The sequence below is a fragment of the Cupressus sempervirens genome, chromosome 10 (assembly GCF_028749045.1).
Source record: "Cupressus sempervirens isolate cs-2001-9-10 chromosome 10, ASM2874904v1, whole genome shotgun sequence".
Lineage (NCBI taxonomy): Eukaryota > Viridiplantae > Streptophyta > Pinopsida > Cupressales > Cupressaceae > Cupressus > Cupressus sempervirens.
This window is the reverse complement of record NC_143127.1, coordinates 34,049,622-34,065,555: the sequence shown is the minus strand read 5'-3', so window position 1 is coordinate 34,065,555 and position 15,934 is coordinate 34,049,622. Positions and strand designations below refer to the sequence as shown.

Below are 15,934 nucleotides of genomic sequence, written 5' to 3'. Positions count from 1 at the left end.
GGAGTACTCGACCAATAGATGGGCCTACCAATTATCCAAGGAATACGAAGGCGTTGACTGTCATGTTTTTACTTGCAGTGTTTGGGGTCCCATCATGATTAGAAATGGCCTCCATCTTCTTGATTGTGACTTCCCTCAATCCTTTATTTGACATTCCTCTTAGCAACACCTTGCCATCCATCTTGAATGAAAAGTCCATCCTTTTGAAACTTTGGGTGTACTGGTCAAGAGTGTCCAACTACTAGATGCCCAAAATGATGTCAGTATTAACCAAATCTATGACAAAGAATTAATCTATCATGGTGTAGTTTCCCATGAAAATTTGTAGCCATGGGATCACACGAGTGCAAGGTAATTGACTGCATAGTTGTACAACCTCTATGCTTCGAAGCCATTACTCGCCAATTACCCTAAGGGTGTAAGTTGGGTAATCAAAGCGGGACATCACAATGGTATCAAAGCTTGTGATCTTGCCAGCCTGTTGGGATGATTGGGAGATTTTGGGATTTGGATGATCCTATGGCGGCCAGTTGCGATGGACAATCATGGTTGAATGCACTACAAAAGATTGCCAGAGAACTCAATGATGGTGTTGATGTTTCATTAGATATATTAGAAGTTTGTTTGTATAAGATGGACCAGTTACCTTCATAATTTATACAAAGGTTCCTTGCTCCAATTAGGATCGCCTTAAGTCAACCTAGGTTATTGAGGCACCATGAAAGGACATCAAGCTAGTAGATGCAACATGTCTAAGTAAAGGTTTGAGAATCTTGGCTTGATTATTGACAGCTTTGAAAGCCTTGATGACATTAGTGGTGATCCATATGGCCAGAGATATACAATATTGGAGAATTGTGCAAATATCAAAGTAAAACCTCCTCTTAGATCTTGAATTGCAAGATTTAATCCATGATATATTTCATCATTTATTGGTCACAATCAAGGAATATCATGATAGTAAGGTTTTTGTTACTATGGAGAGTCTTATCGTTGTGTGCATTAGAAGATGGAGGAAATATCCCAACCTATCATATCTATGCTATGGTATGTTCACAATCTAGAATGTGTTCCTTTAATTGTAGCATGTAAATTGGTCAATAACATATTCAAGCATTGTGAAGAGAAACTAATGTCTCATTTACACAAGTGGGAGAAGAAAGGTTAAGGCAATAAGAATGATGCACTACACAAGGAGGATGAAGGTATAATCACAGGATCATTCTAGGCACATGAGGATCTACAGGAGCACCTAACCCTATATGACAACTAGAAAGGTGAAGATGATGTTTGCATGATACCACCCAAGTCAACATTGCCCAATCAAGGATACATGAGCTCTATCACTAATCCTTTTCATGGACAAGGCCTACAATTGGTTGAGGATGGAGTCTTTCCTTTTGTGCAACATACAGTGGAAGTTGGCATTTCTTTTCAGAAAGAATGACAACCCCATGGGATGAACAAGATGCAAATGAGCTTTGAAGTTCCAAGCCTTTCTCAAAGAGTGATTTAATGACATAATGACAAGATTGCAAGGAGTACTAACATTGATATCTTTGAGGATCAGTGACAATGGGAGATTAGGGAAGGGCTTCATGGTCCAAGAGATATTCGAAAGAATTGTCTACGATCAAATCCTTCTTTATCCAGGTCCGTATCTGTGGTCATGTTTGTGCTTGTGCCTTGTTGTCCTGCATTTTGTCATCACAAAATGCACGTAACAGTACTAAACTTTTTCAACTTAGTTTTGCATTTCTCGGAGATTAGTTCATTATTTAATTGGATAACATTGGTCAATCAATCGACCCCAATTGGTATAATGAATCCTTTTACTGAAGGCTTTCGTCAAGTCATTTTTGTTTTTCCTTTTAATAAGCCTATGCTTGATTTTTGAAGCTTTCAAACGTGTCTGTTCTCAATTTTTAGTGTGTTTGCTTTTGGCCTTTTGGTTTTGTTCAACCCCTAGCTTTCAGTTTTCCCTTTGATTCAGTATATCTTAGGGCTTAATCAGGCTTGGCAGTCAAAATATATGATCATTTAAGTGCCCAAAAGGTGGACCCTCCAAATGCAATTGCATAATTTAAAATATCATGTTATATTTTAATGTTGACATTCACTTTTTGAATAATATAACATAAATTCACTTTATGTTATGTTTTTAAGATACTTTATCACTTAAGTGACAATAGAACACCTTATGTTATATTTCAATGTTGAGTTGCTTTTTAAATTTTTCATGTAAGTGACTTTATTAATTATATAGTCTAATTTATTCTTCAGTTATTTTATGTTTTATTTCAAAACATCTAAGTTAAATATCGCTTTTTGATTAATATTTGCATATGATATATTTATTATTATTATATTGTGTAAATGTTATTTTTGACCCAATTAAATGATATTTCCTCAAAAATCAATTAAAACATGTGCTTAATTGATCACTTAAGTTGTGCAAATACAACTTTGAACTAATTTACATGTTTACATGTAAAGGGCCTCCAAGAGTGCAATTTGCACTAGAAAGGCATTTTAAACACTTAAAACATGTAATAGACCTCCAGGAATGCAATTTGCATGAACTTGGTCTTTTACATGTTAAATATAACGTGTAAATGCATTTGGAATCCACAATTTGCTTTCCAAGGCCAAAATTGCTCAATGCATATTACATATTGCATGTTTTAAAACATGCAAAACAGTTTGGAGAGTGTGATTTGTTCATTCAAGCTCCAAAAGAAAGTTTTTAAAACATGTAATGAAGCCTTGAGAGTGCGATTTGCATTCTTTGTCATAAACATGCACTTTAAAACATTCAAAAGCACTTGGAGAGTGCGATTTGCATAGAAGACTAAAAGACTTGCATTTTAAAACATGCAAAGACCTTCATAGAGTGTGTTTGGCCTTTCAAATAAATGCATTTGCATCTTGAGACCACGATTTTGCTTCAAGGAGCAAAATCGTCCATGTTCTTGATCTTCAACAGCATGTTTTTTTTAAGAATGTTCAGTTTTTGTCCATTTGATGGCATGAAATTCATTTAGGAACAAGCGCTTTTGCATATCCATGCATTTGGCGTTGCATTTCCTTGAAAAATCAACTGATTTTATTGCCTTTTAAGATCACATTTTGGTTAAAAATGCCCAGATTTTGGCATTTCTCACTCACGGTTTTGGTCTAATAAGGGGCATTTTTGAGTTTTGATGCATGTTTATGCATTTGATAATCATGTTTTTATCATTCTTGGTCAAAAACGTTTCATATTCTTGCAAAACAAGGGTACTTTTTCCCAAAAACATCCAAATGCAAGATATTTGCAAAAACGTTTTGCATTTTTGAGGATTGAGGAACACTTTTTTTGGTATCCATATACAAAAACGCCTCATACATTGCTCATCCGAATCCATCATTTGTAAGTATCGAAAAGGTCAAGAAGTTGTTTGAAGATTCGAATTTGGAGGAGAGACATTCTTTCAAAACTATCAGTTCTCCACATTTGGCTCTTTGATCTTCAAGTAAGTTGAAGTTTTCAAGCCTTTGCTATTTCATTGCATATTTTGGTTCATACTTGTACATTTGCCAAAGATATGTCATGTATTTTGCAAATTTTCTTTAAATAAAACTTCCATTTTTGAGTGCTTAGAATTTTTCCAAATTCCAAATTCCAAATTGCATAGGAAAGCAACTTGGTATTTGTCATGTTTGAGTCAAAAACCAAAGGTATATTATTGTTTTGTGCATAGTTTTGTTTGTTGTTTGCTTGTTTTTTTATTTCCTCAGTTCTTTCCCAAGAATACAAGAGCATTCTTCACCATTCCACTTTCCACCTTTTTATGCAAGTACATCACATCATTTCATATTCCACCAACACGTGCTAAAGCACTTTGCGTCCATTTCCCAATATATGCAAATACATTCATTTTCATTTTACATGTAATTCCATCCTCCATTCACATTACATGCAATTTCCTCCATACCCATTTACATGTAATTCCATCCTCCAAACCTAATTACATGTTTACATCAAGTCATGATTACATGTAAATCACTTTACATGAAATTAATTCTAGAGAGCCCCATTTTGGTAAAAGGTTACTCTTGGAATACCAAATGCATCATTTGTACGTATCCTCGTATGCTTGGCTTACATCCCTGAAGCATTTACATAAAGCTCATCCTTACCCACATGCATTCCATCTTCCTAAGTCCAATTTTCACCCTCTTCGTGTACTTCCCATATCTCATTCAATTCATTGCATAAGTTCCACAAGTATTTTATCAATACTCTGAACGCACTATTCTTCAGAGATCTAACTTTGCCAATATCCTCATGGATTCCATATCTTTTGATGATGTATTCACCCTTTGGAATTTTCATGTTGCAGCACAAGACATGCCCACATCTACGAAGTCCAAAGGAAAGATGAAGTACTAGTATGACAAGGAGTTAGCTCATGCAACTGCATCTCTTGTCTCATCTCCTCTAGATCAAGTATCCGACACAAAGATTGGACATGTTGACATGGTTGATTTCTTACAAAGGGGTGAAGCTCCTTCAAACAGAGAAATGAGAAGCATCAAGAGAAGTAACATTCATTTGGTGTTTACTTTCCCTATGGCTGCCCTAGAACCAGAATTCATCTTAGGATGTGTTTGGCATTTTAGTCCTACAACCAAAACAATCAAGGACGTAGATGATAAGGTCATCATCAACCTAGATCAAAGGTTATTAAACAGATCTTCCGAGTTCCTTAGAGTGCAAAATGTGTAGATCTGTCAAAAGAGATGTCTTTGGAGTTATGAAATGAGAAGAAGTTAGATTATCAAAGGTATATGAATGCATATTGATTGGATGTTAGAAGAAATAACTTCTCAAGATAGCCCAAGACAATTCACAAATCTGAGTTCAAGCCAAACTGTAAGGATTTGATTACTCTCCTTAGTAGAGTATGTGGCCTCAAGGAATCTGGTGACTTTGGGACATGAATGTACAAGTTCATGTTTTAGATCTTTGATAATGAAGAACCCATTTTCTGGGAAGAGCTTATCAGTACAACACTATGTGAGCAATTTCTCAATGTGGGAACGTCAGTACCATTTTACATGAACTCATACCTGGTTGATATTGCTGCATTTATGAGATCCTTCTCAAGACTTTCAACCAAAGGAGATCGGCTTCAAGTTCCAATTTGGAACTATTATGATCAAATCACTTTGACACGGAGCAAATATCACTATAGGAGAGTCCAAGATGCATTTTTTGGACATCTCAGGAGTCAATTTGATAAACAGTTGGTAATCAAAAGAGTATTCGATCAAGCTTGGAATATGGTAAATCAATATGGTTACATCTTTTTGCAATTTCCAACTTTCACCTATTTGAGAGTTGTTTGTTTCAAATGATAACCATATACCTTTCCTAGATATGCTACCAATAAAATCATTATGATGGAGTTAGCCAAACAACTCATGGAGGTGTAGACATACCAGAATACTCAACATTGGTCAAGGTTTGGTATCACTATAGCCAAGCCCTTGGTGATTGGTCAGTATATGATCAATTTAGTCTACAAGGCAAAAAATATGGAGGCAAAACTTTAGCGTATCACACTAAAGAAATTCAAACCTAGGTTAGCTTTTGACTACCAAGGAATGTATTCAAAAATCAAAAGAGCATTCACTCATGTTCATCGCATAGAGGACATATGGATTGACTTGTGCATAGCGCTAGATATCATGAAGATGGATTATTGCAGGCTCACATTGAAACAAATCATTAGTCTTAACATGATTGAGATCCTACCTAATTTTTAGGTTAAAGATGATGGCAATACTCTTGATCCAGAATATCATCAGGCTGGTTTTGGCAAACAGTGTCATTTTCCCATGCAATGGCAGCACAAAGAAAGTGCTTCTATCTTTGATAGATTTCAAGAGAGTATATCATAAGCTTGTGACAGATTGTAATAATTTTGGACTAGTTGGAAGGACAACTCAAGTAGAGATTTCAAGCAAATATGGTGCATCTTCCTCAGTTCCAACTAAATCTGTCAAGTTCAAGCTTAAAGACAGAAAGGGATCAAAATCCATTCAAGAATCTTCTCAACCGCCTGTGTAGGGTCAAGAATATGAGCAAGAATATGAGGAGTCTGAAGAAGAGTCTAATGAGGAAGATGAAGAGGAAGAAGAGATATGATCATATCTCCTCCCTAGCTGACAAACACTCAAGCTCCATCCATTCAAGAAACACCATTTTTGGATGATATAGACAATGATGTGGATTCATTCTCCACAATTGTTACATCTACCATCCCCACTTCAGAAGTGAACATGTTGGCACTCCCTATATCTTCAGTGGTCCCTCCTATTCTCATAAATGAGTAGTATGAGAAGTTGGAAAATGTGTTTGAAGATTTCCCAACTTTCACGAAAGGTCGGGTTTTCCAACTTGATACCTGAATGACTAGCTTCGATTTGTTCATGACTAAATCTTCTCATCAAGCACCCATGAATTCAATTGTGCAAACAAAAGCATGCACAATCACAACATAAATACAATCAAGATCAATGTCTATGGTAGCCGCTATCCCTGTTTCATCATATGAGGGTTTCAGTTTTCCTGCATGGTTGGCTAAAATCACTATGAAGATGAGAAAGCTTGTCATATCTCCTGATAACCTTTCTATTAAGAAAAATAAGTATAAATATTTGAAAGACAAGATCGTTTCAAGGATTGTGGTGGATTCTGAAAAGACTAAGTATGCAAAAATTCTTGAACCTTTGGTAGACAAACCAGCTAAAGAACTTAACCGTTCAGATTACAAGTTCACCAAAATTGAACTCAATAAACAATCACGACTAAGTTGTCTGCAAGATGCTCAAGATGCACTTGCCAATGTGTCAAAAAACAATCATGAGCTATGGGAGAAGAAGAATCAGCTTAAGCAAAAAGTTTCTCATCTGAATGAGGCCATTCGCTAGCAATCTTCACAACATGCAGTCAACACATCTCAAACACCTCGAGAAAAATGGATAATTGAAGCAGCAAAGACTTGGATTGGAGAGGTTTTCTCTGGAGGAGTTCAGGCCATCAAAGATGCGATCAAAGTTCTTGAACATATCCGAGGTTTCTTAGAAATGTTACCTGACCTGATTGCTTCCTTGAATCAAGAAGGTGATACCTTGAAATGAATCTTGGGTGATTGGAATCAAATGACTAATGCTGATCTAGACGACATGGTTGCATGTGAAATCATTCCATCTTCAGAAATGTTCTACAGATGTCAAGGACTCATGGGTCACAAAGAAGAGACATTGGGAAAACTTCTGACAAAGTTGCACGCAGCCTTAGAAGACTGTCAATCGATTGAAACAGAGATGATGTGTAGTCTGGAACAGATGGGATGTAATGTTCTTATTGAACATGACAAACTGGTCACAGAGGAAGAAAATAACTTCACAATACACAGTCAAATTTAATGCTGATCTCGATTCTGAAGAATTTGGATCACACGCGATGAAAAGGTTTGTTGCATATAAACTAGTAGCAAAGCGCTTATCGGATTCTCTTTCACCAAATTACAAAGTTTTGAAATTAGCACATGCTGATGTAGTCAAAATTGAAGCCATATCAAAGACAATGGAAGTCTCAAATCTTCCTACAGTGCGTGATTACATCGCCAAGTACAAGGCCTTTCAGAACAATCCTAAGGATTGTTTCAACTTTCTCTCATCTTCTTCCTTCTTTAGTTTTCATGTTTGTAGTTGGAGAGAATGAATTGCATGAAATTATGTAATTACATGTAATTCAATTGCATATCCTTATGACATGTAATCGAATATTTGCTCTCGCCTAGTTTGATCAGGTCAAAGTTGGTTGAGTTGCTGCCACTTTTTCTTCCACTTCTTTCTCAACTCCTTTGCCTATATAAAGGAGTCCCCCCCCATTGTAAAAATCATCTTTTATTTGTATACAAAAAAGCTCTAAAGAAATTGTGCAAGCATGACTTTGATTGTGTAGTACTATTTTGAATGAAAAGTAAATACAAAGAAATGATTGGAGCTGAACTTTGATTGAGTGCAATTGTGATTAAGTGCAAATTGGAAGCTTTGACTGAAACTTGCATTTATCTTCTTTGATTCATGCTATTGTTGTTTGGTTTAATAATTGAGCATAAAGAATTAAGAAACAGCCTGATTCGAAGCTTTGACTAAAAGCGACTGTAATAATACATGGACTAGGAGCTTTGGCTATAGCTTGTATTTCCTTCTTAATTCACAAAAATAGTTAGAATTATTTACTTTTGGATGTCTTTGAGCCCCAATAGTAAAGGTTATTCTTATAGAATAGATTAAAACTGGACTTAGAGCCAAACCAGTACGCTTTCAACTAACCTTTGACTTAAAGTTAGTTTATTGGTATCATTGTTTCCAGCTTTAGATATAGAAGTGTAGTTAAAGATTTCATCTTGCCCATTACTCGCTCTATAGATAAGTGGTTTATTTCCTGAAAGATAAAAGGAAACAATATTGGAAATACCCTTTCAAAATCTCGTAACTTCTTGCTTACCTTGAGTTGGTCCAAGGAACGATGAGAATGGGGAGCCTTCCCTTTAAGGTATGAGAGACACTGTCTCATACGCTGTGGCTGGTCATCTTGTTTTGCGACTCAATTTTCATAAAACTATCGGTTGCAAAATATCCACCCATCATGCATGTGTCTTTGTCTATGTCTTTTCTACATATGCATCTGTGTTTGTTTCCATGTCTATGTCCGTGCCTACATTTGCATCCATGTTCATGCCTTTGTCTTCATTCATATTTGTGTTCGTGTTTGCCTTCGCATCCATGTTCATGCTTGTACTCGTGCATGTGCTTGTCCTCGTATCGTTGTCCGCATCCACATCTGCCTTTGCATTCACGCTCGTTCTAGCATTGTGACTACGTTCATGCCCATGTCTGTGACTATGTCCACGTTTGCAGCCATGTCTCTGTCTGCATCCGTGCCATGTCTATGTCTACCTGTCTTATCCGTGTTCGCATCCATGGCCACGTCTAGAGGTGTCTTTCCAATAGGTGTGTTGTGTCTATGTTCAAAGGTGTGCCTTTTGTACTCCAAAGGTGTATGCTCACATCGAACAATTTCCTACTTATACCATACGACCAAGACATCACCATCATTCCAAACAACCATCAGATCCTATCATACAACGTTGCATCTCACTATACATCATCGAAGTGTACTGTATGGCTACCACACTAAGAACCCCCAGTGATACTATTCTCCCTTGTTTCTTCATGCTGTCAACAAAACAATCAAATACCAGATTGGAATCACAGTGCGTTGTGCCACCATCATGATATGGCCTTAGAGAGTGTAGGTACATTACAAGAGAAGTTTTCGAGATGGAAAACTAGTCGTAGATGAGAATCAACAAAACACCAAAAGAAAGAAATTAGAGAGCAACTACATGCCAATGTTGAAGCGAAAATTTATTGGTGGCAAAAATGCAAGCAGTACTAGGAATAGGAGGCCGACAGCCAGACCACAAGATAGTGTGGATTATGAATTAGAGTAACATTAATTAAGTAGTGATCATAAAACATGTGTTCCAAGAGGTGGGAAGGTGTTGACTTTACCAATGGTTGTTTGCAAGAACAACTTGTATAGGTATTAGAATTTGGTGTTTACCCTCTAGTTGGGCATGAGACCTGCCTGAATGCATTTCCTTCATGTGAAGAGCTTCCTCATGAAAGTAGTGAGATCTACTTCAGTTATGATGGTGAGTATGATAGCATGAAGATAGTGGATTTGAGCATCGATCCAATGTATGATTGGCTTCAATGAGATCTGGGTAATTTAGCGCAACAGAAGTTTGATGGCAGTGTTTATATCAGAGTGGCACAGCGGAAGTTTGATGACAATATGGTGTAGCAAAAGTTTGATAGTGATCCACTGATCTTGGCCACGTGTTTGGTTTGGAATCCTGGAGTTGGAGGCACTCTGCCTGAAGATGGATTAGTTGAGGGTGGGGAATATTTGGGCAGTGAGGATTTGTGAAGTCCCCAAATTTTAACAAAATATTTTAATTGAATTAATTAGGTTTGTGAGGTCCCCAAATTTTAATAAAATATTTTAATTGAATTAATTTAGTGGTCTCAAAATTTTAAAATAAATTATAAGGGACCTCTAATTAATTAATTTAATTACTAAAAGGGCCCAAATAATAAATTAGTGATGGCCACACTAAGAGGTAAATATATGATGTTGGTTGGGCATTTTAAATCATGGACTGATTTGACTCTTCTTGTATTTCTGGAAGTTGAAGGCTAAGGGAATTCATGCATAGTGTCGAAGGTAGAAGATCCTCCCTAGACTGCACTCACAATTTCCGTGGTTCCCATCCACCCTAGTCTACAGTTGGAAATATAATTCAGATATTTCACACTATACATTTCAAAGACAGATCTGCATTCCGCTTGTTCAAGATTGATTTCTATTCTGCTCTACCCTTGTCCGAAGCTATTGTAATCTAAAGTATCATTATTGAATCTGCATGGCTGGTATTTTGGCGACTAACCATTTGAGTTTCCTCTTGTCCTTATATAATCTGAACTGGTGATGTCCCAACTCATATATATTTTATTAACATTAAATATCTTCTTATTGTTCCCTTATCACTGGTTAATCCTATGTGTAGTGTTATATATTAAATTGCTGCTGTTCAATGTCTTCCTCTCTGCTGAGTTCTTAGTGGTGAGTTCTGTATTTATTAGTTTCACCGTCTTAATGCTCGGTGACTTTCCATATTCACATTTCATGTATGTCATCTATAAGCTGGACGTAATATAATTGATTCTCCTCTTAATCAAGAGCTTCAGCGACTGATCATTTTCTAAGTATGCAGGCCCCTAATTCATTTTTATCTGATGTTCCCTATCCAGACATTGCTGCCGTGTATTATTACTGTATGTATTTAATCACAACTCTCTTAGGATCACTTGTATGTATTCCCTCCAAGTTGTTTGTTCGACATATGCTTCTTATTAGGTGATGACCCAACACTTTCTTGTTTACTCGCCATTGTTCTCTTGAACTTATTGCTGCTTCGAAATGCTTGATCTCCTTACCATCAACCGTTCTTTGCTAACTTTTTCTGAGATTTAGGAATATGGGATCCTTAATATGCAATGTCTTATTTCTTTCCCTTGGTCGACTCAAATGTTGCTGGACTGCACTTTCATGCTTTGTTGTGTCTAACCTTCACGTGGGTATGACTCCGATCAATGTCATTTCTTTCTGTTCGAACTGCCAACAAGAATCACATGAGCCTCCTTATCCGCTGCTAGATAATCCTCACTTATGCGTATTGTCCGTACTTTATGACTTGTACGTGGGTTTGTGGATAAGAGTTATACTTCTAATTTCCTTAATGATAAACTTCCACGGAGAATGTCACTATTTATGTCACTATATTTTTGTGTACTGAACAAGATGATGGCAGATACAGAAATCTGTGGATGAATGCTTCATTCTTTTCCCATGATGATTCTTCCAAAGAGTCTGAACCCCATAATATATCTTGCAAATCTTAAATGTTGAAGAGACGCATCTTTCAAGCATATGTTGAGGAGTCAATCTATTATCATGGATAATGATAATTGCTATCTAGTAATGATATATATTAATTATTGTCATTATGATTATTATCATATTTTGAATTTATATTGATTAATGGGACTAATATCACATATTTAATATTATCATTTGATGACGTTACTATTTGTTTGAATATTTCCTTTTAAATTTAGATCATAATCATAGGTAAACTTTTCATTTTTAAGATTCGATAAATATATTTAGTTATTTGATGTAGACATATTATAATATAATTATATATTATAATTATATTATAGTTTATGTAATTATATCATTTTTATATTGCCACTATATCAACAATAATTTGATATCTTATTAAAATATTATTTTAAAAATAATAATAATATTTATTTTATATTATTGTTTAATAGTACTTCTTCAATTAAGCCTTTGAAATGGGGACATTACAGTCCACCAATTAAGTATATTGAAATCCTTAAAGTAAGTGTGCCTTCATTATATATAAGCAATGTGATTTGAAACTAGTCTAAATGCATAAGGATTCTTCACTTTCACAGAGATAGCTCAGCATTTCCCATGATGTATAATTTCCACTTCACATTGACTTCGATGAGAAATCCTCTTTTCAATGCTTCATCTGTCTGCCAAATATCTCATCATTGTCTAGACCCACTAAGAAAACCTGCACACGTATGAAATGTACAGTGGGGACTGTTTTACCTTCTCTGCCAACTGTTTCACCTTCTCTGTCATGTTCTCCAAATCAGTATCGCATATTTGAATTACTTCTTAATTTAATGGATTTCAAACTCTCCATGGAAACTATCTTATACAAAATAGAGACGTAAAACAAATGTTGCTATATCAAATATTCTATCTCTAAATATAGCAACCTATATAATTAAATTACAAATAGTTTTGTATACTATAGAGTACACCCGAGTACTTTATCTGCAAAATTCCTCAGGCCCAACTAGAAAGGAGTCACTCTAGTGTCATGTTTGTATTGCTGAAATTTTCTTAATTACATTTGCAGTTGGCTCTGATACCATGTTAGTTTCTAGGATCATTGCAAATGTACTAATAATGCCATTGTACTGATTGTGTTCCAAATGCAAATGAAGGCTTATAAATAAGGAGACATGACTCATGAAGAGACGTGTATCTACAGTTAATCATCACTAGTTAACATATTAATATATTAGTAATATAAATAACCATTTATACTATATAATTATATAATATGTATAACAATATATATATATATATATATAAAATTTAACATGGATAAGTATATATAGCAAATGATGATTTACCAATAACAATAATGTATATCAGATCGAATCAATCTGACTGAAGCTACAACTTTAACATCACTGACAATAACAAACTCAAGAAAGAAGAGGATATTCTTACAGGGTTCACTAAAACAATTCGCTTACGCATTTGCAAGCTGGAAGTGTTCACTAAATGAACTACAGAGCAAGAAGGAAATTTCTATCAAATAAATTTTGGAAGCAGCAAGTACATATCGAAAGATCATAATGGTTGTTGAGTACACCGGTGAGCCTGATGCTAAAGTTGTCCGTAACTCACTACATAAATTTGCAAATATAGTTAAGACTCTGTGAACATTTCAAATTTTCCATATGTTTTAGAGTAGGATGACAAAGATTGCATGTAAAGAGCAATTATGTTGCAAGTACAGGATAACATGTACCTATACAATTAGCTCATGTAGTCAAATTGCAATCGCATTAGGCGTGCAATTTCGAATAAGTCAAATTAATTAGTTAGGAATTTGTTAGAGAATAAGTCAAAGTGGTTGAGGAGTTCCTCTTTTCCCTCCACTTTTCTCTCTCCTATTTTCCTGTATAAAGGAGAGAGCTCATTGTAAATAATCATTTTTTCCTCTATAGAAGGTTGGACTTGTAACTTGAAGGCTTTGTATTTCTTATTGCAAATCTCTAAAGTGATAAGAAGCAAGTTTTTCCAAACTTTGTGTTGTGAGGCTTGGAATTAATCTTTTTGTTTCTTATGTTGCATTGATTAAGTCATCTTTCTTACTTCTCTTTTTGTGAAGTGTTTGAGCATTTGGTGTTGTTCTTGAAAGACTTTGAGCTTTCAAAGACAAGATTGCTATAGTTTGATAGGGGCTTCAAGTATTAGGATTTAAAGGCTTTGAGCTTTACTTCTTAGTATATTACTTTATATTAGAATAGTTGAAAAAAGACTTCAAGCTTTGTTAGATGTTCGCCCTTTTGTTTCAAGAAGGTTGCTTGTAAGAGACTTTGGTTCTTGCAATCAATCACACAAGTCAAGTTATAACTGTTGTCTTAAGGTTGCTCTTATGTCAACTATTAAGCCCCCTGTATTATCATAGCAATAGATTTCTTTTGTTGCATTGCAAATAGTAGTTGTTAGTGTAAGATCATTCCTGAAAGAAGAGGAATAGATCTAGTGAACCACCCATTTGTCAATTCCAATTGAGTTTCTATTGTAGCCACCTACGGTAAGGAGGCCTCCCCTATTGCTGAGAGGAGAGATTTATCTCACTACACTATTGCCTAAAGTTCCCATTTTGTAAGCTGTGGTAAAAGTGGCTTACTAATATTTTAGCCAACAGACCCTCTCTTTCTAGCACACATTATTTAATAAAATTCTTTCATTCTCCGATGACCCATTAAATATAAGGGCCCAAATGTCTAAAATGGGTCACTTTTGATTTTATAACCGACCCATTACAATCCTCGTTAAATTAATTAAAATAAGAATAAGATTAAATATATAATTTAACTTTATTGGTTAATAACTTGTCCTTATTTAATTTAAAGCCCTAGACCATACGAAATACTGAGTTATCACTGAAACTGAACCCACCAACTATACTAAAAATAGAAACCCTTCCAACTGGCTGAGTCTATGCTCAAACTGACTTACTAAAAATAGTAAGTATTGGAAAACTAACCCAATATCAGTACAAAAAAGGGCATTCTGCACATAATCCTGATGGGAAATCAACCAACCATCAAATAATGTCAAAATTGCAGCACAAATGTACTAAAAGGTTCCCTAACCATAACTCAATAGCCTAAAAGAACTCCTAAATAAGTTAAAGGTCCACCAACTCTACTTGTTAAGAAGGGACATTAAGTACATAATTTATATTTCATATATAGTTTCTGGATTTTGATCAATCAAATCCATAAACTATATATCAAAATTAGATTGATCATGGAAATCTAATAGCTTTGATATAATTTGTAGTTTTGTTTTTCTTGGAACCTATGCAGAATATTTTGTAACTTTCTAGAGTTCCATGTATTTTGTCCATACAAAACATATTTCCTTATAGTCCATGTGTGGTGCTAGTGCCCAAGACAGAGGTGGTGTGTTAGTTAAAAATTAATCTTCGTCATGTACATTGTTCCTATCATTAGTAAGTGGTCTTTTCACGAGCTGATAGACATTATTCTTAGTTTATTATAGATATTATTGTTAGTATATTATTATTAAGAATTTGTATCACAAAATATTATATTTGATTTCTATTTCCAAATATATGTTGTAAAGAATAAATCATATTGTTCAGTGACATTTGATTCATCTGAATCAGAATGTAATAGGGGATTTAGTTCTCAAAGAAAGCACTTTCTTTTGCAGAGTTCAATTATATTTAATACAGATATTCAAGAAGAAGAAAATTGTACTGACACACTTGTATCCTGAACCCAAGCTCATTCCCATACCAGCACTAGAAAGTTAGTTAGAAGCATTCTACATTTTTGTCGACTGAGTGGTGTGAAGTGCTACCAAATTATTTTTGAGAGCTACCCTTAAATCGAGCAACAAAAGCATTTTCTATAAGCCTTTATGTAGTTTGTGCAACAAGCACATACCAACCTTATCAAAAGTTCAGAGTCCAGACTCTAAGTCACTATAGTATCTTTTATTATATTGAGTTTAGTTAAATAATGAAATAAATATGTGATAAGTACATATATAATAAAATAATCCAAGATATGTTCTGAAATGACTTTGCTTGGGGATGATGGATGCAAATTTCTAGCTAATTCTGTCTACTACTGGGTTTATCAGTCCAATTTGAATCTGGAGAGCTCCATCTATTTGAAAAATACAGTTATACTTCAAAATGCTGGTCACCGACATAATATAAATTAAAGAAAATTGTACTTTGAGGCTATAATAACAGAGAAAAATATAAACATGACCCTTGTGTAATATTAAATTTGATAAAATTACAATATTATAATTTATAAAAGGATTATAAAAACCAAGTACATCAAAAGTTAA

The 15,934-nt window shown here is 34.9% G+C and overlaps 1 protein-coding gene across 1 annotated transcript in view; it reads right to left on the bottom strand.

The window, feature by feature from the left end:
• Window positions 1-15,934, bottom strand: part of LOC149532428 (Early-responsive to dehydration stress protein (ERD4)) — a 416,579-nt gene that overhangs the window by 374,928 nt on the left and 25,717 nt on the right. The window lies entirely within an intron of this gene.